This window comes from Antechinus flavipes, chromosome 1, assembly GCF_016432865.1.
Source record: "Antechinus flavipes isolate AdamAnt ecotype Samford, QLD, Australia chromosome 1, AdamAnt_v2, whole genome shotgun sequence".
NCBI lineage: Eukaryota > Metazoa > Chordata > Mammalia > Dasyuromorphia > Dasyuridae > Antechinus > Antechinus flavipes.
The window spans coordinates 300856230-300879837 of NC_067398.1; the positions used below are offsets into that span (position 1 = coordinate 300856230).

The following is a 23608-nucleotide window of genomic DNA, read 5'->3' on the forward strand; positions in this document are numbered from 1 at the left end:
AAGAGATAATTTTTCTTTTTCTTTTGTATCCTTAATGTCTAGTAACATGCCTTACACAAAGCATCTTTCAATCAGTATTATAAAAGCATCTTTTTATAGCAAAAAATTGGAAAATGAGTATATGCCCATCAATAGAGGAATGGCTGAATGAGTTGTGGTTTATGAAGATAATGGAATATTATTGTTCTATTAAAAAACGAACAAGCAGATTTTAGAAAGGCCTGGAAACATTTACATGAACTGATGTTGAGTTAAACAAGCAGAACCAGGAATATATATGTACACAGAAAAAGAACTAAGGAGACTGAATGTAAATCAACAATGCTATGTTCACTCCTTTCCCCCCTCTCCCCCCCGGTGGCTTTTCCCTTTTGTTCCAATTTTTCTCTCCCAACATGATTCATAAAAGCAATATGTGTTTAAAAAAATTAAATTAATTTTTAATAGCACTATTTGCATGGCAGGCACTAATACTGGGTGGTTGGTTGTTGTCCTTCAAAGAGGTCTTTGAAGAGGACCAAAAGTGTCATCACTATGTTAGAGTCAAGTTAGTGAGTCCAACTATGACTTATCAGACCAAAAGGAGTTCAGAATGCTCTGCCACAGGTCAGACACAAATAATTCCTACCAACATTTGGGGTGTATTCTTTAATTTTGTGCATCTCACATTTTTTTTGGAGTGAATTAAATTCTGCTTTGCTCATAGAGTACAGCATCTTTTCTGATGAGAGCATGCCATGCTGGGGAGGGTCCTGTGTCAGTGTCTCCCATGTCATACAATCAAGTCTGAAGTTCTTAAGAGAGATCCTGAGAGTGTACCTGCTTCGTTTTTTTCTGACCACATTGGGAGTGCTTGCCCTGTGTGAGTTCTCCATAACACAGTCTTTTTGGCAAGCATACACTTGGCATTCAAACAATGTGGCCAGCTCAACAGAGTTGCACTAGTGTTTGAAGTGCTAGGTAGGAATACAAGAAAAAAAAGCAAAAAATCCTAGAATAACAAAACCCTGCTCTCAAGTTCATAGCCTAATAAGAGAGATAAGATGCAAAAAAAACCCCTTATTTATAAACAAGATAAATACAGTAGAAATTGGAAGTAATCTCAGAGAAAAGGCACTAAGATTAAGTAGGACAGGGAAAGGGTTGTTCTAGAAAGTGAGACTTCAGCTGAGATTTTTAAGAAATCAAGAGACAAAAGTGAGGAGAGAGTATTCTAAACATGGGAGACAGCCAACGTAAAGATATGGAGTCTGAATATACTATTAAGTACATTATATAAGGAGCAGTAAGGAGGTTCATGTCACATCACTGAGACACTATAATGGGAAGGTATAAGACTAGAAAAGTAGGAAGGAGAAGGATTCTGAAGGGCTTTGAATGCCAAACAGAATTTTATATTTGATTCTGGAGATATTAGAGAGGTATTAAGAGTTCAATTAATGGGAGGAATGATATATATGGTTCAACTTGCATTTTAGAAAAATCAGCATGAGACTTGAGTGGAGGGTAGAATGAAGTTGTTAGTTGTTTGTTGTTTATCTTTTATTCTCAAATAGGCCAATGACATCAGGAGGTATCGTGATGTCTTGACTTGCAAAGGAAGTGAATTTAAGTGAATCAGAAGTGTGTAAAGTCATCAGTCTCACCCTGTCCTCCACAATCATCAGAGTTCAGAGCCCCATAGAATGTAGTGGGGAAGACTTGAAGAAGGGAGATCAACTAGCAGGTTATGGTAATGGTTTAAATATGTGGTGATGAGGGCCCACACCAGGATGGTGATAGTGTCAGGGGAGAGAAGTGAGCATATAAAAGATAAGTTACTAAAGTAGATATGAGTAGATAAGACAGGAACTGGATGTGAAGGGATAAGAGAAAGGAGTTGATGATGACACCTGAGTTGTGAACCTGGGTGACTGGGAGGATAGTAGTAAAAGGCACTTGATAAATAAGTCTGCAAAGCTAAACTGAATTGAGTCCAGTTTGTTGACACTTTAACAAGCAGGAAAATGCTATTGATTCTTTAGTGTGTTGACTTCCAGATAGTGCCTTACTAAGATGTCAGATTTATTTAGTCAGATTTATCTTGAGTAAATTTAAATATCTAGTTAAACATTTTATAGATGAGAAAATCATGGACCGTTGAGATTAAGTGAATTTCCCAAGTTTACATAAATATTAATGACATAAAGTTGGAATTTGAACTGAGGCTCTGGCTCTAAATTCAGTGCTCTTTCCATTGTATCATATTCCTTCAACTCAATCCTGTAATTTGATGCTGTTTGCTGTAAGTTTTCAGCCAAAACTGCTTCTTCTCAAGGGCATCTAAAGATATCTGGGGGCAAGTGAAAGAGGTTAAAAAAAAAAAAAAGACTTATACATCTCAAGGTAGAGTAGCTGGCTATCACCTATATAATTGTTGGTGTCTTCTCAGAGCACTACACCCATCTTTCAAATTTCCCACTGGGTAAAAACATTTACATGATTTAGAACTAATCAAAAAGCATACGATAAATACCTCATATATGACAGGCAAAGTGTTAGATGCTGATGATATAAATATAAAAATGAGATGGTCCATGCCTTGAAAGGAGCTAACATTCAACTAGAACCATGTATCATCTAGTTGGTTAGAAATGGTAACAAGGAAAAATGTCCAAAGATTTCATATCAAATATGATCTTTGGCCCTTGATGGTTGGCGTTTTAGCAGGTAGTCCCTTTCTAGCATTTCCATCTTCTTTTGCTAAATTACATACTTTTGTTAATAACAGTCTCTGACTTATTTACTGCTTCTGCCTGTGGTGGGAGTGAAGGTAGTGTTGGTGTTTGGAGAGACAATTAGAAAAACAGGATGAGAATAGGACTTGGCTTCTTTTTTTGGAAGGAAGGAGCCAAAAATGACATTATTTCTAGGATTTATATACTGGGATAGACCGAGATTTCCTTTGTAAGGAGCTTTTGGTATTGGATCTTCTGTTGGTTTCCACCTACAGCATTAGGAACAAATCATCTCTTTAAAGCTTTGCTCTAGTATTATTCTCTCTTCAAAATTAGTTGAGACTTTATCTGTTTCTTAGAAGTTGGTTAACAATTTAAAAGAGTTTTGGCTTCACTGTTTAACTCCAAGATGAACAAAGCTATTCTATTTCCATCTATTTGAATATAAACAAGGCTATTAACATATCCCTTTCTAACTGACTGAATTTTAACAGTATCATCAATACCATATTGTTATAATTGTAGCAACAATGTTCTTGAAATCATCTTTGTGAAAAGAACTATAGAAGATGGAATATTTATGACAAGTATTTTTCCTAGCTCATTAAAAGGAAGTATAGCATCACCCAGATGAGGTAATGTACTTTGAAAAACTTACAGCATTACTGAAGTGTTAATTTTCATAGAAGGTAAAGTTAGTAGATGGTAATTCCAGATGGGTGATCTTGGCTGTGGTAGGCACATTAATAAATCTTAAGAAAGATAGAGATGTAATCCCCTATTACAAATGTATACTTTTTTCTATAAAGTCTTTTATAACCAAAGTTTAAAGATAAGGAAAATGAATTATGTATTTTAATGCTTTAAAAAACCATACCTACTACAAATTGTCAACCAGCCTATAAGAAGAGGTGCTTTTAATAAAGTTTGTGTTTGATCCTTTTCTGTGGTTGCTACCTCACTATTTTCTAAGTGACCTGCCCTGCTACAAGGGTTCATAGAGAAATTCACTAAGTAACTTGGGAGTCATATTCTTAAGACAAGAGGACTGTATGCTGAACTCTGTCCATTTTATATACTGCTATTGTAATGTCACAATCTATTGATACAAGTTGGTTTTGTTGAAATATTTTTTAAAAATTTTGTTACAAAGCTAAAACTTGCACTGCACTTAAGCAATCTAAATAAATACCCAGAACACATTAAAAAAGTTCTAGGAAACTACTGCATTTTCACAAAGATTTGATGAATAACCATGTTTTTACTGAACCAAACTAGAAGTTTCCCTATGCATAGTTATATAAATAATCATCCATAAGAGCCTATATGCCCCATGAATGAAGGGAAGCCCAAATCTATATATATTTATATACATAAAATTTGATTCACTATGCTGCCATTTAGCTCCTGGTGCTTAACATTTTTCTCTAAAATTCTACTATCAGAAATGAAAATCATGAGGAGCAAGGAGGTAGAGTACCACTCCTAACTCTATTAGGAGGACCTGAGTTCAAATGCTGCCTCAGACACTTAACTTACTAGTGAGGTAACCCCAGGCAAGTCACTTAACGTCAATTGCCTCAGGGGAAAAAAAAAGAAATGGAATTCATGATAGATGGTCAAGGACCCCAAGAAATTGAAAACTGGTTGAGTACAGCTTTCATAAACTTCTCCTGCCCTGGTTATTTTTCATGGTTGTGGCCTGTCAAGAACCCAATTTATTGAACTCATGAGGAATGATCTAGTAGCACTACATGGTTTGGGCCCTTTCTGTTAAGATCTCATTGAGAAAATAAGGGAGGAAGTCCCTATAAGTCTTCATGTCCCTGTTTTCCAAAGACTAGAAAATTTTATGCATAATCATTAAGGACTTAATTTCACAAGATTTATTGATCAAATGTGTTGCCTCAAGAGCTCTAGAGATATAAGTGACCTTTGAAGAGTTCCCAAACTGCTAAACAGTCAATCATGACTTATCAAGATATTCCATTGAAATTGGTCATAGGAAAAAAAGGCAATTTGTAAATAATCAAGAGCGTTTGATGTTGTCTACCATTATTTTAATAAAGTCCCATAAATATTATGTTTCTCTGGTAGTACCCTCACCTTGGACAAGAGAAGAGAAGGGAGAAGAGAAATGTCAGGAGGAGAAATCACTTTAGTCCATGTGATCTAGTTGCCTTCAGATACCATCACCTGGTCTAGCTCCATTCCTAAAAACTGAAAGTCAAGGTGAGTTAAAAATATTAATTAGAGCCAATTATTGGAATATACCAATCCACTTGGGGAGATGTAAGCTAACCAGTTCTAGTCTTGCTGCTCAATGACCAAACACTGTCAAACTAATCAAGTTTCCAATATGCATGACAGTGGCTTTTGAATGCAGTTTTTGGGGATGTTCCCTTTCAACTGATGGGGCCTTTCTGGAAAAAATATGTATGAAACACTTTTAGTTTAATCTGCATTAACATTAGCTCAATCATTTAAGTCTAGGACAAAAACCAAAATAATAAATCAAGCTATGATTTGGAATCATTGGGAAATCATTTCTAAGGCATAAATGTTCATGATAACAATCAGCCACCTGGCTCTTTATTTCTCAGCTTGCAAGCAAAAGTCCAGCAAACATCCATGTGACTATTACAGGAAACCTTCTGCTACCTTCAGAAAGCACTCAGGCAGCTAGTCCAGATGCTGAACTTATTGTAATCAATACAAAGCTTATTAGCCTATGAGGGGCTATTTTTCAGGGAAAATCAGAATATTGTGTGGAAAACAAAGCCCACTATTAAGATCAATGCAGAAGCAGTGAATTTTTATAATATATAAGTTAAAGAAAGCACATTTTGCTTAGGTCAAATTTACATCTCCACAAATTCAAAATAACAAGACTTTCCTAAGAATCCTCTCAAATTCTGTCATAATTCTCAAAACTCATCTCAAAACTCCATCAGTAGTTGGTCTAGTAGATAAAACTATTGGGCATGGAGTCAGATCTGAGTTTGACACTAGAATGATAAGTAAAAATGACAGTGTAAAGAAAAACAACTTTGAAAGGCAGATGGGCTATGAAAAATGTAATGAACCCATGTAAAATATATACATAGTTAAGCAAAACAAATTCTTACACTGGCTATATCTAAAAAATATCTCTGAGACTTTCACTTTTTGTCAGGGAGTAGCATGTTTCATCAACAATCCTGTGGAATTATTACATGATATTACCCATATAATTTGAATGTAGTATCCCTAAGGGATTTTTATGAGAATCTTTGTAAAGTCAGATGCTGATCCAAGATTCTCAAGACACTGTCAAGAAACATGTGTCATTGTGAAATATACTGCTTCCATATTATTATAAGTGTGCATGGCTAACTTTTTGTCATGTGCCATCTGGCCCTTCTGGGACATAAAGCCTTCAAATTCAACTTCAACTATGCCAAACTCACATTACCTGTCTTAGTCATGTGATCTTAGAAGGTCTTGAAATCATGAGTAAATTTTACAGGCAAGTTATTGTGCATTTACCTATACACTGGGAGTGGGTTACAATTGGGAACAGTTTCAAGGGATTCCTAGGAATTGTGAATTGCTGTGGGCAGTAGGTTCCTAATTTTTTTGTTTGTTTGTTTTGCTGAGGCAAATGGGGTTATTAAGTGACTTGCCTGAGATGACACATCTAGGAAGTGTTAAGTGAGACCAGATTTGAACTCAGGTTCTCCTGACTTCAAGGCTGGTGCTCTATCCATTATACCACCTAGTAAAATCTGTTATAAAATTCCAAGCACAATCAATTTATCAGCAAAGCTAGTAATTCCCTCCAAATCAGGTTAATAATTCTTTAGTAACCAAAAACAAATAGGGATTTGTTTTTATAGGAGTAAGAGAGGATATATATTCATGAGGTTAACATATTAATGACACTATTATTCATAAGATTTACAGAAATAATGAAGTATTAGGAGAACAGTTAAGTAGTTTAATCTGTAGTATTCATGTGTTGATTTCTTGGAGGTATTCCAATCATTAGTCTAACTATCTGATTGCGTATAGCATCATATCAATCAACCCACAAATCATATTGGAAATATGCTAATTGGAAAATACTATTTCTGTGGTAAAGTGGTTGAGAATATTAGCTTAGGTGACCACAGAGGTGACCAAAAGTGATTGTGACTTGGTAAATAAGGAAACATTTATCCTGATTCAACTCTGTAAGAGCTTAGTCCTGTAAAAATGTAGAATTTAACCTCTGACTGCAATTATTTTATTTACACACACACACACACACACACACCTCAAACTAAGTTATCTAAATTCTTCATATGCTAAAATAAATCAGCAAAATAATCAATACTAATTTAACTAAGGATTATTTCTTTCACAGATAAGTAAGGCTTTGATGGAGAATTTGAATTCAAATCTTAATTCTAAGTCCAACACTATCCACTTTACTACCTATCTACTCACCACATTTGGCTCATGGCTCTGATATTCTAATTCAGCCCTCTGGAGAGTCACCTTAGCTAAAAGTCTTCCTGAATTTATTACTCCTGTATCTAAAAGGTTTTCCTCCATGCCTCTAAGAGATTGCTAGTGGCAGCCTTGCTGGTGAACAGGACAACAGGTGTAGTCTTATAAATACTCTTTTCATGTGCAAGTTCTTCCTATTTTTCATACTCACCTAAACCAATATAAGGACCTGAACAACTTTCCATCTCATGTTGATGAAATTCCAACCGCTCCCAATTCCAACTCTTAATCCCTTGCTAACAAGTAGGTCAACATGCTCTGTGACCAGATCCCTCTGGCTTAGACATACCACAGAAGTCAGCCAATAAAAAAGTAGCACCAACAAAATGCAGAACAGGAGGTTTAACCACAAATCACAGAAAGGATTTTTCTCCAATATTGTATTATGCATCTTTGCTATCCTCAGGGTGTTCTTATGATGAAGCAAGATAGTTATAATATTACTATACATTAATACCCCCTTCTCCCCACCATGGATTTTTCTGTATGTATAGGCAGTTCCACCAAAGCTTTAAAATCTCTCCATGTTAACAAACCTCTCCTATAACTTCAAAAATCTACATTATCTTGTGATGTAATCAGCCCCATTTATTCTGTAAATAGCTTATCTTGCTTTGCTAGGAAGCTAAACTCCTTTAAGAAGCCTAGCCAATCTACCAGGTTGTTTCCTATAAAATTGAAACAAAATTGGTTCACAAGATCTTAAAATGAGACACTTCATTTTTTGACATCTCATCTGATAATACAGCCTAGCCAAAATATAATCTAGAGGACCAGGAGAGGTGACCTGCCAACTGTTTTCTCAATTAGAACATCATTTTACAGCATGATCTTTTTTGCTTTTGCAAAAGGAAGTAGTAGACTGAGGTCTCATATGTCTAGGTCTTTATGGTCCTCTCACAACATGCAACCTTGTGACAACAATGCAGAATATTCCCAAATTCACTCCAGGTAATAGGGCTCCAAACAAAGCAGACAGAGAACTATCTGATCTGATATATAAGGAAGTTTTCTTCCTTATAATCTCCAGAGTTTTTGTTCTTCCTCCTCTGGAGCCAAGTAATTCTTATTGGGAACTCATAACCTCCTCTTGCTAGATCTTTCCTCTTACCCACCAAACTACTCTCTTCCTATTGGTCCCCTTGCCCTTCATCCCATGAGCCAGACTCAGCAATACTTGCTTCTCAGTCACTGCCACATTAAGAAGTTGGTTACTATATATTTTAACATATTTAACATGTAGTGGACTACCTCACATCTAGGGAAGGAGGGAAAAATTTGGAACAGAAAGTTTTGCAAGGGTCAATGTTGAAAAATTACCCATGCATATGCTTTAATAATAATAATAATAAAAGAAGTTGGTTACTTTTCCTTCCTCCTCAAAATCCTGATTCAATTGCTCCTCTAAACACTGTCCTTTAAGAGAAGTGGCAGATTCCGTTCTCAGTAACTGACCTTTCCCAACTTAAGGAAAAACTAGTCCATTACTCTGAGGACAACATCAAATTCACTGAGGGCTTTAACGTCATTGCCCTCCAATTTGATCTCACTAGGGGAAAGATTAATACCATCCCCTGCTGCATACCTGAAAAGAAAAGGAAAATTTGGGACTTAACTTAGAAATTTGGTAATGTTCCGGCTGAGTTTTCCCCCTAAGATAGATCCCTCCCTGGGGCCAATGCTGTTCTACTTGCAAACTCTGAGAGGGATTACATAGATATGTGATAGCAGAGGAAGAGAAAGGAAGGACCATTGCTGACCTGCCTCGTTGAAGATAATAAAGGGATTAAGAAACAGGTCAATTCACAAGTAAAACTGTTTGTGGCAACTCTTTTTTGTAGTGGCAAGAACTAGAAACTGAGTGGATGCCCATCAGTTGGGGAATGGCTGAATAAGTTATGGTATATAAATGTTATAGAATATTATTGTTCTATAAGAAACCTTCAGCAGGATGATTTCTGAGAGGCTTGGAGAGACTTACATGAACTGATGCTAAATGAAATGAGCAGAACCAGGAGATCACTGCACAGGGCAACAGCAAAATTATGTGATCATCAATTCTGATGGATGTGGTTCTTTTCAACGATGAGATGATTCAGGCCAGTTTTAATGGTCTTGTGATGAAGAGAGCCATCTGCACCCAGAGAGAGAATTGTGGGGACTGAGTATGGATCACAATATAATATTTTCACTCTTTTTGTTATTTGCTTGCATTTTATTTTCTTGCTCATTTTTTCCCTTTTTGATCTGAATTTCTGTGTGCAGTATAATTGTGGAAGTATTGCAAGTGTTTAACATATATTAGATTGCCCCAACACCATAACCCTACCCATCTCTCACTTCCTTGAGTTATAAAGATTGAAGGGAAGTACAAGAAATGTTTTGCCCTATAAATCTGAAGAACTATGATTTAAACACTTTTCTTATCCTCTCCTCTGCCCCAGTCCCCTTGTTGAGGTTACGACCTGTTAAGGACCATGCTTAAGTATGGAACTCAGAAAGCCTGTAAAGGGTTCAAGAGGACTACACCTTTAAGGGGTGGGTCAGTTCTCTGAAGCCCCTACAGCACACTTGAAAGACTAAGAATATTTGGTTTATACAGAGTTGAGGAGTTGCAAATCAATCTTTACTGTTATCTTATTCTCTGAGCAGAATTGACCAACTCAAGAACACATGACCCTGACAATCAGAGATATCTATCTGGAGGTCATAAAACAATGATGCAGATGTTGCTTGTGAAAAAATGTATGCTTCTATTTTAATAACTTTGATGTATTCTGTATTGGGAATGAAATAAATGAGAGAAGTTCAGAGGTTTTCACTTCAGCTGCCTCTCAGTCTCTTTGTATCATTACTATCCTCTCACATGACACAATCTATTTTGGATCATCAGAGTTAGATGTCCAGCAGCCACTAATAAGTGACTCCTGTAACAATGACCCAATAGTGAAATTCTGTCTTCTCAGACCTCTGGGGGCACTTTTACAACTCCTCTCAAACCTGGCCATCACCATATTCCAGTTGAAGTCTGGGAGGAAGTAGACTCCTCCATTTGGGATTAAGGAATTCCAGGGTGATCTACTCATAGCTCCCTGGCTACAATGCATCTCTGAGATCCTAAAATGTTTCCCCACCAGTACCAATACCCAATTCAGACTGAGGATTGAAAGGGCTTACAATCCCCAATTGAGAAATTCTTTAAGTATAAACTTCTGGTTCCAAGCCAGTCTCCCTTGTAACACTGCCATTTTCCTGGTTAGAAAGATGAATGAGGAGTACCACATGGTAAAAAATCTCAGAGCTATTAATGAGGCTTTAATTCCCACTCATTCAATAGTATCCAATCCCTATTATCATTCTTACTCAGATTCCAAGAGATACTCAATGGTTTTCCATTCTAGATCTTAAAGTTACCTTCTTATTAAATACTGCTCCATAAAGATTCAAAATTTATTTTTGCTTTTCAGTGGGTATTCCTAAGTGAACTGAAATCCCATCAATTAACATGAACAGTCCTGCCCCATGGCTTCTGAGACAGGCCCCATCTGTTTGGTCATGCTTTAAGAAGAGATTTATAAGATCTGAAACTAATAGCAGTCTGATCCAGTATGTAAATAATATCTTCATCAACAGACTAACCTTGGAGTTTTCTCTGGAAGCTTCCATACAGGATCCTTAATTTTCTGGGCTACTGAACTATAGTGTCTTTATTTATGGCTCATGTTGCCTAGCAATCTTTCAAGTACTGGGGCCACGAACTAATCTCCACTTCTCATTCACATCAGAGAGGAAAGAGGCCACTTCGTCATTTCCTGAGCCAATCACAAAGAAACAGATGGGTGCCTTTCTAGGCCTGGCTGGATGTTGTAGGATATGGATATTCCAATTTTGGAGTTATTGCAAAGCCTCTTTATGATTCCATTCAGGTCTTGACTAGTGAACTCCTTCTAGATTAGGATCCTAATCATGCCAAGATTTTTGAGACTGTAAGAGTCAAAGTGACCAATGTCCCAACATTAATTCTGCCCAAATTCAGAACCTTTCACACTGCATAGTGATAAAGATGGGGCCGAGCTTTGGGTATTTTAATTCAGTTTCTAGGTCCCAACCCCAAGAATGGGATTCTAAACAAGTTGATTCTGCTGCTTCTGGATGGTCCTCCTGTTTTAGGGTTGTGGCTGAACTTTTAACTGAGAAACTCACTCTTGGCCAGCCTTTGGAAGTACTAATTCCCCATCAGATTCAGAGCATTTTGAAAGCTAAAGGTTATCAGTGGCTGGCTAGTAGAAGACTCACTAAACATCAAGCCCTCCTTTTGGACACTCCTGACTTCTCTCTGAGGGCATCATACACTCACAATCCAGTCTGATGGTATTATGCATAACTGCAAGATCTTATGAGTCTATTTTAGCTATCCTGACCCAAGGAATTTCCCTCTTGAAAATCCCAGTGGTGAACAGTTTACAGATGGGTCCAGTTTTATTGGGGATGGGAAAAATGGGCTACTCTGTTATTAGCCCCTTTAAGAGCTAAAACACTTCCCCTTGGAACCTCCATTCAAAGGACTGAACTCATTACCATCACCAGAGCTTTAGAACTGGAAAAGGGACAGAGAATTAATATCCATATTGATTCTAATATGCCTTTCATTATAATGGGGCTATATGAAGAAAAAGGGGATTTTTGACAGCCAAACATTCCAACATCCAACAAATGGGGAAATCTTACTATTGCAAGCTGTCTATGAACCTAGAGAGATTTCTGTCATTCCAAGCCAGGGGAAACAGATTTGCAAAATCAAACCTGAGCTGCTATACACTTGCCCCTAACCATAGCACCAGCAACTCTGCCAAGCCTGCCTAACTTGTATTGAGGTGAATCCTGAGGATGCTGTCTAACCCCTCCTCCACTTTAAAAACTGTTTTGAGAAGAGGCAGAAGATTGGCAGGTGGACTTTACACATATGCCTCCAGGCAAGAGTTTCAAATTGCTACAGGTTTTTGGTGACACTTTTACTAATTGGGTAGAGGTCTTGGCTTGCAGGAGTGAAAACATTCCATGTAGAACAATAATGGCCCTGCCTTTACCCCACAAGTTACTGAAATACTGTGGCTGAAGCATTTAACATTACTTATCACCTCCACTCTGCCTGGCTTCTTCAGTCCCCTGGCAAGGTGAAAAAAATGAACTATACTCTCAAGTGACTCCTTACTAAGTGTGGAGACACATCAAGACTGGGTAAAAATCCTCCCAATTGGACTGCTTAGAGGTTGTACCACACTTCAGGAAAACATTAAGTTTAGTCCCACTGAGCTTCTATATGGATGGCATTCTTAACTTTTGGCATTCTTGCATACTCAGAATATCTGTTCATTTAGTTTATCACACAGTTTGTGTGGTCCACAAGGTCCTTTCCCACTATTCAAAGGAACATTTCCAGAAACTGGCAAATGCTCACTCTCAGATTGTCACCCCAGTAAAGCCAGAGGACAAGGTATACTTGAAATCTTGGAAGGCCCAAGGTACTGATCTATTGGGCACAAAGTAGAAAGGGCGACACCAGGTTATCTGAATGCTGTCAAACTCAAAAGATTTTCCCAGTTGAACTCATGTTTCTAGAATAAAACTCGTACTCTCTCATTTTGTCTCTAGAGTCCCAGGAATATTCCTATGAGCCCATCAAGGACCTCTCTTCTGAAAGAAACTACCTATAGACTGTTGACGGACACTGGTGACATTTTTAACATATTTTTTTCTCCTTTCTGTATTCTTATTTTTGCCTTTTTAACTGAAGAACTGTTTACTATCTGAAGAACATAATCACTTTCTCTGACCTTAAAAAAATGCTTAACCTTTTTGCTTTTTACAATTATGCTATTCTTCCTCACCAATTGGTCCTCTGCTCTGGGTTTGTTAGATGGCAATCCCTTTATGGAGGGAAAACCTTGGGCAAGAAACTTTTTTCTTTAGATATGTGAGGCCACTGGAAATGGGGGACTTTGGGACCACTCAATCACATGAGACACCAAAGTAAAAGTCAATATATATATATATATATATATATATACATATATATATATATATATATATGTATGTATAACCATATATAACCATATAACCTCCTTTCTCATGAGCCACTCAACACCTATCCAGTAGTTATCCCCTTTTGTTTTTTCGAATCCTCCCAAAGACTTTTAAGTCTCTACTTCTTCCTGTTTTCAATCAGGGTGCACATTTTCTGGCAACATAGTTACTTCAGTAAACATGACTCCAATGTTGTAGAAAAGCCTGGTATTTTTTCTTGCCCCCCATTCTCAGGTCATCTGTTGACCAGACCTAATTTTACTAATGCAGTTTGTGAAAAAGGTTTCAATGCAGACTAACTCTCCAAACACTGAGCTAGCTAGCTCTGGCAATGCATATGTCAACCTCATTATCAATGTGTACATTCAGGAAAGTATGTTGCCAAGGTAAGTGAACTAATTCACAGCATTCAAAACTTCTCCATTTGCTGTCAACAATGGTTTCACATGTGGAAAGCATGTATATGCTATGTATAGCTTGCAGCCTTTTCAAGTTGAAGAATTTACCACCTCAGTATAGCAGCTGATTTTGATGCTTCTTTGAAGGTGTTTGACAACATGGTTGAAAGCATCACATTAAAAAAGCATGGGAGTAAATACACAACCTTGTTTCACTCCATTGGTGACTGGAAAAGTTCAAGACCATTGTCTGAATGTTCAGAATCCTAGCAAGCATGTCATTGTAAAATTAATATATTATAGTGATGAACTTTTCTGGGTAACCAAATCTTGATGTGATTTTCCAAAAGCCCTCACAACTAATAGTACCCTGGTCAGATCTACAAATCTACTAACAGAGTTCTGTTTTGTTACTGGCATTTCTCCTGGAGTTGTAGGGCAGTAAACACCACGCCAACTATTCCTCAACCCCTTCTGAAGCCACACTGGCTCTCAGGTAAATAATCTTCTTCCAGGTGTATGATCAACATTAAGGAAGACTCTGAGCAAGAATTTTCCCAGCAATGACTGAGAGACTCGTTCCCTTTGATCATCATAGGATGATCTATTCCCTTTACATTTTTAGAGATAGACAATGGTAGCATCCTTGAATTCCTGGGGCATAACTTCCTCTTCCCATATAATCTAGAAAATTTCGGCCAACTTTTATATAAACAATAGATCCCAACACTGTAAATCTCAGATGGAATAGAATCGGTACCAGGTACTTTGCCACATGAAGTGTGGGAGATAAGTATTACAATGACTGTCAAAGTGAATGTCTACAGAGCCATTATACTTATCTCATAGTCATATGCCTATGAAACCTAAATAGTATACCAGCTCCATTCCAGAAAACTGAATTGCTTCCATTTGAATCATCTTAGAAAGATTCTGAAGATCTCCTGGCAGGATAAGATATCAGACATTGAGGTTTCTTGAACTAAACTGTCAGGCATTCAAACTCTACTGCAGAGAGCACAATTTCATTGGGCTGGCCACATTGTTTGAATGCTAAATATACACTAGCCACACACACACACAAAAAAGACTACTTTATGGAGAACTTACATAGGGCAAATGCTCACAAGGTGGTCAGAAACAAATGATGCAAGTACACTCTCAGGATCTCTCTTAAGAAGTTTAGAATTGATTGTATGATACAGGAGACTATGATACAGGAGACACTGGCACAGGAGCGCCAATCATGGCATACTATCATCAGAAAAGGTGCTATGCTCTAAAAGCAAAGCAGAACTGAAGTGGCTCAGAAGAAGCTGAGACATGCAAATTTAGAGAATTCACCCTAAATGTTCATAAGCATTATTTGTGTCTGACCTGTGGCAGAGCATTCAGAGCTCACATTATTTTAATCACAGCCATAGTTGGACACACTAATGTACACTAACTTTACTCTAACAATGATATCATTTTGGTCCTCTTCAAGAAGGAAGGACAACAAACTCTCCAACTCATATTTATAAAATCCCTTACATCTTCCAAATCAATCCCCTGGTTACCCAGACCATCTAATTCATGTCCCTCTTCAGTAACTGTGGGCAGGGCTTTACCAGCAATTATCAAACTCATTCCTGGAGTAGGGCAGTCCGAATGGTCCTTAACTCGCAGACCATCTATGCCTTCTCTACAAAGTTACACTTTACTCTGTGGATGAGTTAAGCCCCTGAAATTAGGCACGGTTCCACTCTTTTTACTTCCCAATTCCTAACACCTTTTATTCACTACAGGGAATATAGTGCAGGATATGTCCACCTTGACACAACTATTTTTGACACATAGCTTAGGGGGAGGCCTTTGAAAATAACTCACTTTTCCTTAAGGGACTTGCAATTTTCTTGCTCCTATTACTAGCTTTTTAAATTATGAGGACATATTTGCCAATATCATTCAGATGGCTGGGGGAATCTGAGTTTTCTCAGTCACTCCACGAGCTTTAGGAATTTCTAAATTCTTTGGCTAACACAGTCTTTGAAACCAGGGAGCCTGAAACTATCTTTTAGCCTCTGAGAGAGTGGAGTGGAAGTCTGTACCACTGCTAATACTTATTGCTGTATGTACATTACTATCAAGTTGAACTCATGGTTGATATATTACATGAAAAGGCAGGGCAGATGAGAGAGATTGGATTTCTGTTAGGACCAGTGGGTCCACTTAGGGTTTTTGGTTATTACTAATTAGGAGACAAGGATTGAAGTAATTGGGAGATAAGTACTGAAGAGAAAAGGGAAAACAACCATCTTAAATTCTCCCCTTGATCAATTTTCCAGATCAGTTGTTTTTCCAATAAGATATTACACAATTTCTTCTATTTTTTCACTTTTCTAATTGTTTTATTGTTTCCTGATGTCTCATGGTGTCATTAGCTTTGACTTGTCCTGAGTCTTAGTCCCAAGGTGAGGAGGAGTAGCATCACAGAATTTGTGGTCTCATCTGGTTACAGTTCCAGGACAGAAAAGAGTGCTTGTGGTTGCTCAAAGATCAGAGCACAGGACAGAAGAGTAGTAAACATACCGCTTCCTAAATCATATTACCTGTGAAAATAGCTGTGCACACACACACACACACACACACACACACACACACACACACTCTCTCTCTCTCTCTCTCTCTCACAAAACCTTCAAGTTTGGGAGAGTGCCCCTTTCCTCCATCATGGGGGCAGAATCCAACATTAAAATACAGTTAAAAACCAAGAAACAGGCTAAGAAAATGAGCAAATATCAGAAAAAGATTCTATTGAAAGTTTCTATGGTGATAGAGAAGACAATATAGTCTACTACATCCTCAGAGAAAAATATGAATTGTTCGAAGCCATGGAAGAACTCAATTTTAAAGATATCTTCGCTAAAAGAGTTGACTCCAACTATGATAGATCTCCACACCACCCCTAATACAGGTAAAATGGCCAAAAATCACTTCCTAGATCCATACTTTCCACTATAAGTTTCTTGCCATTCTTTTAAACCCATACTGAAAAACAAAGTAATTCTAGAATTAATACTTGTAGAGCTGTATTAATGCCTCTGCTTAATTGATCCTTATTCAAATCAAATGTGTTAATTTCTAAATATCCTTATTTGTCTCACATTCTAACACAAGTATTTCTAGTGGAGTATATAAAGAATTGATTCAAATTTATAAAAATAAGAGCAATTTCTCAACTATAAATGGTCAAAGAATATGAACAGGAAGTTTTCATTTTTATCTTTTTATGCTTCTCTTGAGTTATATATTTGGGGATCAAATTTTTTGTTTAGCTCTGATCTTCTCATCAGAAATAGGTGGAGTTCACCTGTTTCATTGAATGTCCATCTTCTTCTCTGAAAAAAAAAATGCGCAGTTTAGCAGGGTAATCTGTTCTTGACTGAATTCCAAGTTCCTTCACCTTCTGGAATATCAGATTCCAGGCCCTTTGATCCTTTAAAATGGAAGCTGCTAGGTCCTGCGTAATCCTTATTGTGGCTCCTCAGTATTTGAATTGTTTCTTTCTGTTAGCTTGTAATATTTTTTCTTTGGTCCAATAGTTTTGAAATTGGGGTTTTAATTTTGGGGTCTCTTTCAGGTGTTTGGTGAATTCTTTCAATGCTTATTTTACCTTCTGATTCTATGACATCCGGGAAGTCCTCTTTCCTGAAAAATAGCGTCTAGGTTCTTTTTTTTAATCGTGGTTTTGAGAGAGTCCAATAATCCTTAGATTGTCTCTCCTAGATTTATTTTCCAGATCAGTTATTTTCCCAATTAGGTACTTTACATTTATTTCTATTTTTTCATTTTTTTGGTTTTGCTTGACTGATTCTTGTCTCATTGAGTCATTCATTTGCATTTTTTTTTTTTACTGAATTTTACTGAATTATTTTCTTCATTTACTTTTTTAAACTTCTTTTTGTATTTATCCAGTTGAATTTTTAAATGAGTTGTTTTGTTCTATGAAATTTTTTCCATTTCACAATGGGAAGTAGTTTTCTCATTTTTATCAAATCTATTTTTTAATGAATTATATGCCTTTTCTGAATCCTCTTGCAAAATTTTCATTTCCTTTCCCCATTTTTCTTCTAGCTCTCTTTTAAGATCCTTTTTAATTTCTTCTAGGAGAGTCTTGTGTGACAGGACTAGATTATATCACCTTTCGAGGCTTCATCTGGAGAAGATCTGCTTTTAGTCTCCTCAGGGTTTGAAATATGTTCTTCTCTTTCACCATAAAAACTGACCATGGTCAAGAGTTCTCTTTGCTTTTTTAATCATTTTTTTAAAAGTTATGGTCTACTTTTAGGGCAGGGGAGGTTTTCCAAGCTTCCTCTATAAGAGGCAGCAACTGTGCTGGGTCTGTGCTGACTCACTCCTGGTACTGAGTGAGCGTGGCCAGATTCAGTGAGATTCTGACATTTTGGGGTTCATTAGTTACCTTTTGTGTTTGTGTTGGATGTTTTATAACTTCTCTGCTGATCTACTGGCTTTCAACCAGGGCAGAGTAGCCAACATTGCTGTAGATTCCTTCCTGTGGATTCTCCGCTGTGCAGAATCTGTACCACCCGACTCTGCGCTGGTATCAGTGCTCAATACTAAGCCTTATATCTCAGAATTAGCATGCCTCATCATTGGTACCCCGGTTGATCATTGCATTAATAGGAGTTTTAAATCTCAAAAATTTTTCTTTACAATCTTGTTATTGTAGCAGTTGTTCTTCTCATTTAACTCTATATCAGTTCATACAACTCTTCATAAATTTCTCTGAAACTATCCCATTCATTACTTCTTTTTTTAATTTAATTTTATTTTATTTAATAATTACTTTATATTGACAGAATCCATTCATTACTTCTTATAGCATAATAGTGTTCTATTATCTGATTATGTCATAACTTGTTTTAATAGCATAACAATTGATGGGTACATTATCATTTTCCTACCTTTAGCCACTACAGAAAAATGCTACTAAAAATAATTATGATACCTATGGATCCTTTTCTTTTTTTGATTTCTGAGCTATAAGGCTTAGTACTGGTATCACTGAATACAGTGATCTTTGTATTATACCATCCTATTTAACCAATTTGCTTTTTAACACTCAAGGATCAAATGCCATGGTGATATAATGGTTCTCTAGTTCACACATAATCAATATGCTGTAATGATGTAATTGTAATAGGGTATCTAAGGGCTGAGAAGAATTGGAAATGAGACATTCCATTTTTGATTATCCTAACTGGTGCCACTCCTCCAAGATCAAGACTGGGCCAGAATAAAGACTCTAAACTCTATTCCTGACCATTCTCATGGTGTCTATCCTGCTGAAACCAATGCCTGTCCAAAGGACCTCCTGAAAGCTAACCCAAACATCAAAAAGGTAAATGAATTCCAGGTGGAAACAGAATTAACTATAATAGTGGAGGACTTCAATCTTCCCCTCTTAGAACTAAATAAATTTAATATCTCCCCTCCCCCACCAAAAAAAGTCAAGGATGGCAAAGCCAAGATGGCAGGGTAAACAGGACGTTGCCTGAGCTCTCCTTCAACTTCACTTAGAATCAAGCCTCTAAACATATTTCAGAGTGACAGAATCCACAAACAATTGGAGTATAATAATTCCAGCTTTAAGATATCTTGGAAGGACTCCAGGAAAGGTCTGTCTCAATTGGGAAGGTAGGCACTTGACCCAGTACAAGCATGGCAGGGAGAGGCTCAGTATGGGGAATTTACTGGAAGGCTGTTAGCCAAAGTATAGCAGTACTGACTACTCTCTTCTTTGACCACTGGCCTTTCAGCAGATCAGTTGAGACCTCCAAGCAACTACAGAAAGCAAACTGCGAGTCTCCATACTCTAGCATGACAGGCAGGACTTGGCCAAACCCACTTATCACAGTGGGAAAGCCTGCAGCACCATTGACCCCAGTGCAGTCAGTGAGAGATCCTTGTCCCTCTACAAAAGAAGCTTGGGATAATCTCCCCTGAACCCTAAAAGGAGAGCTCAACTTTTAAAAATGAGCAAAAAAGTCAAAAGTTTCAACTATAGAAAGCTATTATGGAAACAAAGAAGATCAGAACACAACAGAACACAATCAGAACAAAATAGATGAAGGAGAGACAATCTAAGGATTATAGTACTACTTGAAAGCCATGATGAAAAAAAAAAAGATATTGGACAATATCTTTCAAAAAAATCATCAAGGAAAACTGCCTTGATATCCTAAAACCAGAGGGTAAGATAGTCATTGAAAGAATCTACTGATCACTTCCTGAGACCCCAAAATGAAAACTTCAAGGAATATTGTGGCTAAATTCCATATGTATCAGATCAAGGAAAAAATACTGCAAAAAGCAAGAAAGAAACAATTCAAATTTGAGGAGCCATAATAATGATTACCTAGTATCTAGCAGCTTCCATAGTAAAAGATCAAAGGGCTTAGAATATAATATTTCAGAAGGCAAAGGAGCTTGGACTACAATCAAGAATCAACTACCCAGCTTAATCTCATCAGATTTGGCTCAAAAAGAGAATTACGTACTTAGTTTGATAGCAATTTCTCTCGTAGGAGGTGATAAAGGGAAAGGAAAGAGGGAGGTTAATAGAATGTAGTACAGAAGTAAAAAGGGAAAGGAATAAGAAAGGAGAGGAGCTGAAAAAAGGGAATGTGAATGGAATAAACCCTCCCATAAAACAGAAGCAGCACAGAGAAGATTAAAAGCCAGAATCCTACAATATCTTGTTTACAAGAAACACATTTGAAGCAGAAAGATACATATTAGGTAAAGGTAAAAGGCTGGAGCAGAATCTATTATGCTTCAATTGAAGTTAAAAAAAAAAAAGGTAGAAGTAGCAATTCTGATCTCAGATCAAGCAAAAGTAAAAAAATAGATCATTAGATCTATAATACAATAATCAAATAAATAATATAATAGATGATTAAAAGACAAAGTTTCCTCTATATCTTGTTAGAGGGTATCATAGATAATGAAGAAATATCAAAACTAAACATATATGTAACAATGATAAACCTAATTATAGTTATATATAACTAACTATAGCAACCAAATTCTTGGGAGGAAAAATTAAGTTGCAAGAAGAAATAGACAATAAAACTATACTAGTGGGGAATTTCAACCTTCCTCTATCAGAACTAGAAAAATCTAACCACAAAATAAGAAAGGAGTTAGGAATAAGTATGGTAGGCCTTTGGAGAAAAGTGAATATGGATAAAAAGGAATATACCTTTTCCCTTGTGGTACATGGCACCTACACAAAAACTGACTATGTATTAGGGCATAAAAACCTTACAATCAAATATAGAAAGGCAGAAATAGTCATTCTTTTCAAATCACGATATAATAAAAATTACATGTAATAAGGGATCATGGAAAAGTAAAACAAAAATTGGAAACTAAATAATCTAATCCTAAAGAATGAATGGGTCAAACATCGAACCATAGAAAAAACTGATAATTTCATCCAAGAGAATGACAATATTGCGGCAAAAGTGGTTTTTAGGGGAAATTTTATGTTTCTTAGATGAATAAAATACAGAAAGAGAAGATCAATGAGTTGGGCATGCAACTAAAAAAGTTAGAAAAAGAACAAATTAAACCCTTCCAATTAAATACCTAAACTGAAAGTAAGAAAACTATCAGCTAATAAACAAAATTAAGAGTTGGTTTTATGAAAACAACAACAACAAAATAACCTTTGTAACCTTTGGTTATTTGATTAGGAAAAGGAAAGAAGAAAACCAAATTACCAGTATTGAAAATGAAAATCTTGATATCCTAAAACCAGAGGGTAAGATAGTCATTGAAAGAATCTACTAATCACCTCCTGAGACCCCAAAATGAAAACTTCAAGGAATATTGTGGCTAAATTACCAGATTAACAGAGGAAAAAAAACTTAAATAGTGCCATTTTAGAAAAAATAATTGAACAAGCTATTAATGAACTTTCTAAGAAAACAATTTCCAGGCCAGATGGATTTACAAGTGAATTCTACCAAACATGTAAGGAACAATTAATTGCAATACTACATAAACTATTTGGGGAAAAAAGGGAAGATAATGGTGCTGATACCTAAACTAAGACACAGAAAGAACATTATAAATCAAATTCCCTAATGGAGAGTGATGCAAAAATCTAAAATAAAACATTAGCAAAGAGATTACAGCAATTTATCACCAGGATAATACACTATGATCAAGTAGGATTTATGGCAAGGATGCCTGCTGGTTCAATATCAGAAAAACTATCAGCAAAATTGACTACACCAATAACAAAAATAAAAGAAATCATGATTACCTCAATAGATGTAAAAAAAAAATTTGCCAAAATACAACACCCAATCCTTTTAAAAACACTAGAGAGTATACTGATAAATGGAGTTTTCCTTAAAATGATAAGTGGCATCTATCCAAAACCATCAGCAAACATTATATATAATGGGGATAAGTTCGAAGCATCCCCAACAAGATGTGAAACTAAGTTGCTCATTATCACCAGTATTATTCACTACTTTACTAGAAGGTAGCTTAGCAATAAGAGAAGAAAAAGAAATTGAAAGAATTAGAATTCGTAATGAGGAATCAAAAGTATCATACTTTGTAGATGACATGATAATATATTTAGAGAATCTCAGAGAATCAACTAAAAAAACTACTAAAAACAATTAACAACTTTAGCAAAACTGTAGGATATAAAATAAACCCACATAAACCCATTGGCATTTCTATATATCACTATCAAATCCCAGTAGCAAGAGACAAAAACATAATTGTCAATACTATAAAGTATTTGGGAGTCTACCTGCCAAAACAAAGCCAGGAATATATGAATACAATTACAAAACACTTTTCATAGAAATAAAGTAAGATTTAAATATCTGAAAATCTTTAAATAATCAAGTAAAAATAATCAAAAATATCAAGTATTTGTAAGGTCAAGCTGATATGATAAAAATGACAATTGTACTTAAATTGATCTATTTATTCAGTCCCATACCAAACTGTCAAAAAATTACTTCATAGAACTAGGAAAAATAACAAAAATTCATCTGAAAGAACAAAAAAATCAAGAATTTCAAGGAAATTAAAAAAAAATGCAAAGGAAAGTGACCTTAGTCATACCAGACCAAAAACTATGTTATAAAGTAGCAGTCATCAAAACCATTTAGTACATGGAAACAGAGCAATGGATCAGTGGAATAGATTAACAATACGTGATTGCCAATAACTGGTAATTCAGTGTTTAATAACCCAAAGACTCCAGCTTCTGGGATAAGAATTCATTTTTTGACAAAAATTGCTGGAAAAACTAGAAAACAGTGGGGCAGTAACTAGGCACTGATCAATATCTAGCACCCTATACCAAGATAAGGTCAAAATAAATTCATGATTTAGACATAAAGTACCATACCATAAGCAAATTAGGAGAACAAAGGATAGTCTACCTGTCAGATGTGTAAAGGGAGAAATTGATGGCCAAAGGACTAGAGAACATTATGAAATGCAAAATCAATCACTTTGATTACATTGTTAAAAGTTTTTGCACAAACAAAACCAATGCAGTCAAGATTAGAAGGGAAACAAAGCTGGCAAAAAAAAAAAATTTTAATAGTTAGTGTTTCTGATAAAGCCTCATTTCTAAAATGTATTGAGAACTGACTCAAATTTATAAGAATAGAAGCCATTCCCCATTTGATAAATGATCAAAAGATTAAATAAATAATTTTCAGATAAAGAAATTAAAACTCTTTCTAGTCATGAAAAAATGCTCTAAAATCACTTTTGATTAAAGAAATACAAATTAAGACAACTCTGAGGTACCATTTTAAACATCTC

The 23608-nt window shown here is 36.1% G+C and overlaps 1 protein-coding gene across 7 annotated transcripts in view; it reads right to left on the bottom strand.

Annotated features, from left to right (window-relative positions):
* ATF7IP2 (activating transcription factor 7 interacting protein 2) overlaps nucleotides 1-23608 on the bottom strand; it is a 90486-nt gene that overhangs the window by 59685 nt on the left and 7193 nt on the right. For 4 of the 7 annotated variants that reach the window (XM_051963461.1, XM_051963484.1, XM_051963451.1 and 1 more), the window contains exon 2: nucleotides 9232-9384. The exons of the other annotated variants lie outside the window; for them this stretch is intronic. The gene's annotated coding sequence lies outside the window, so the exon portion shown is untranslated. The remainder of the gene's footprint in view (nucleotides 1-9231; nucleotides 9385-23608) is intronic. 7 annotated transcript variants of the gene reach the window in all.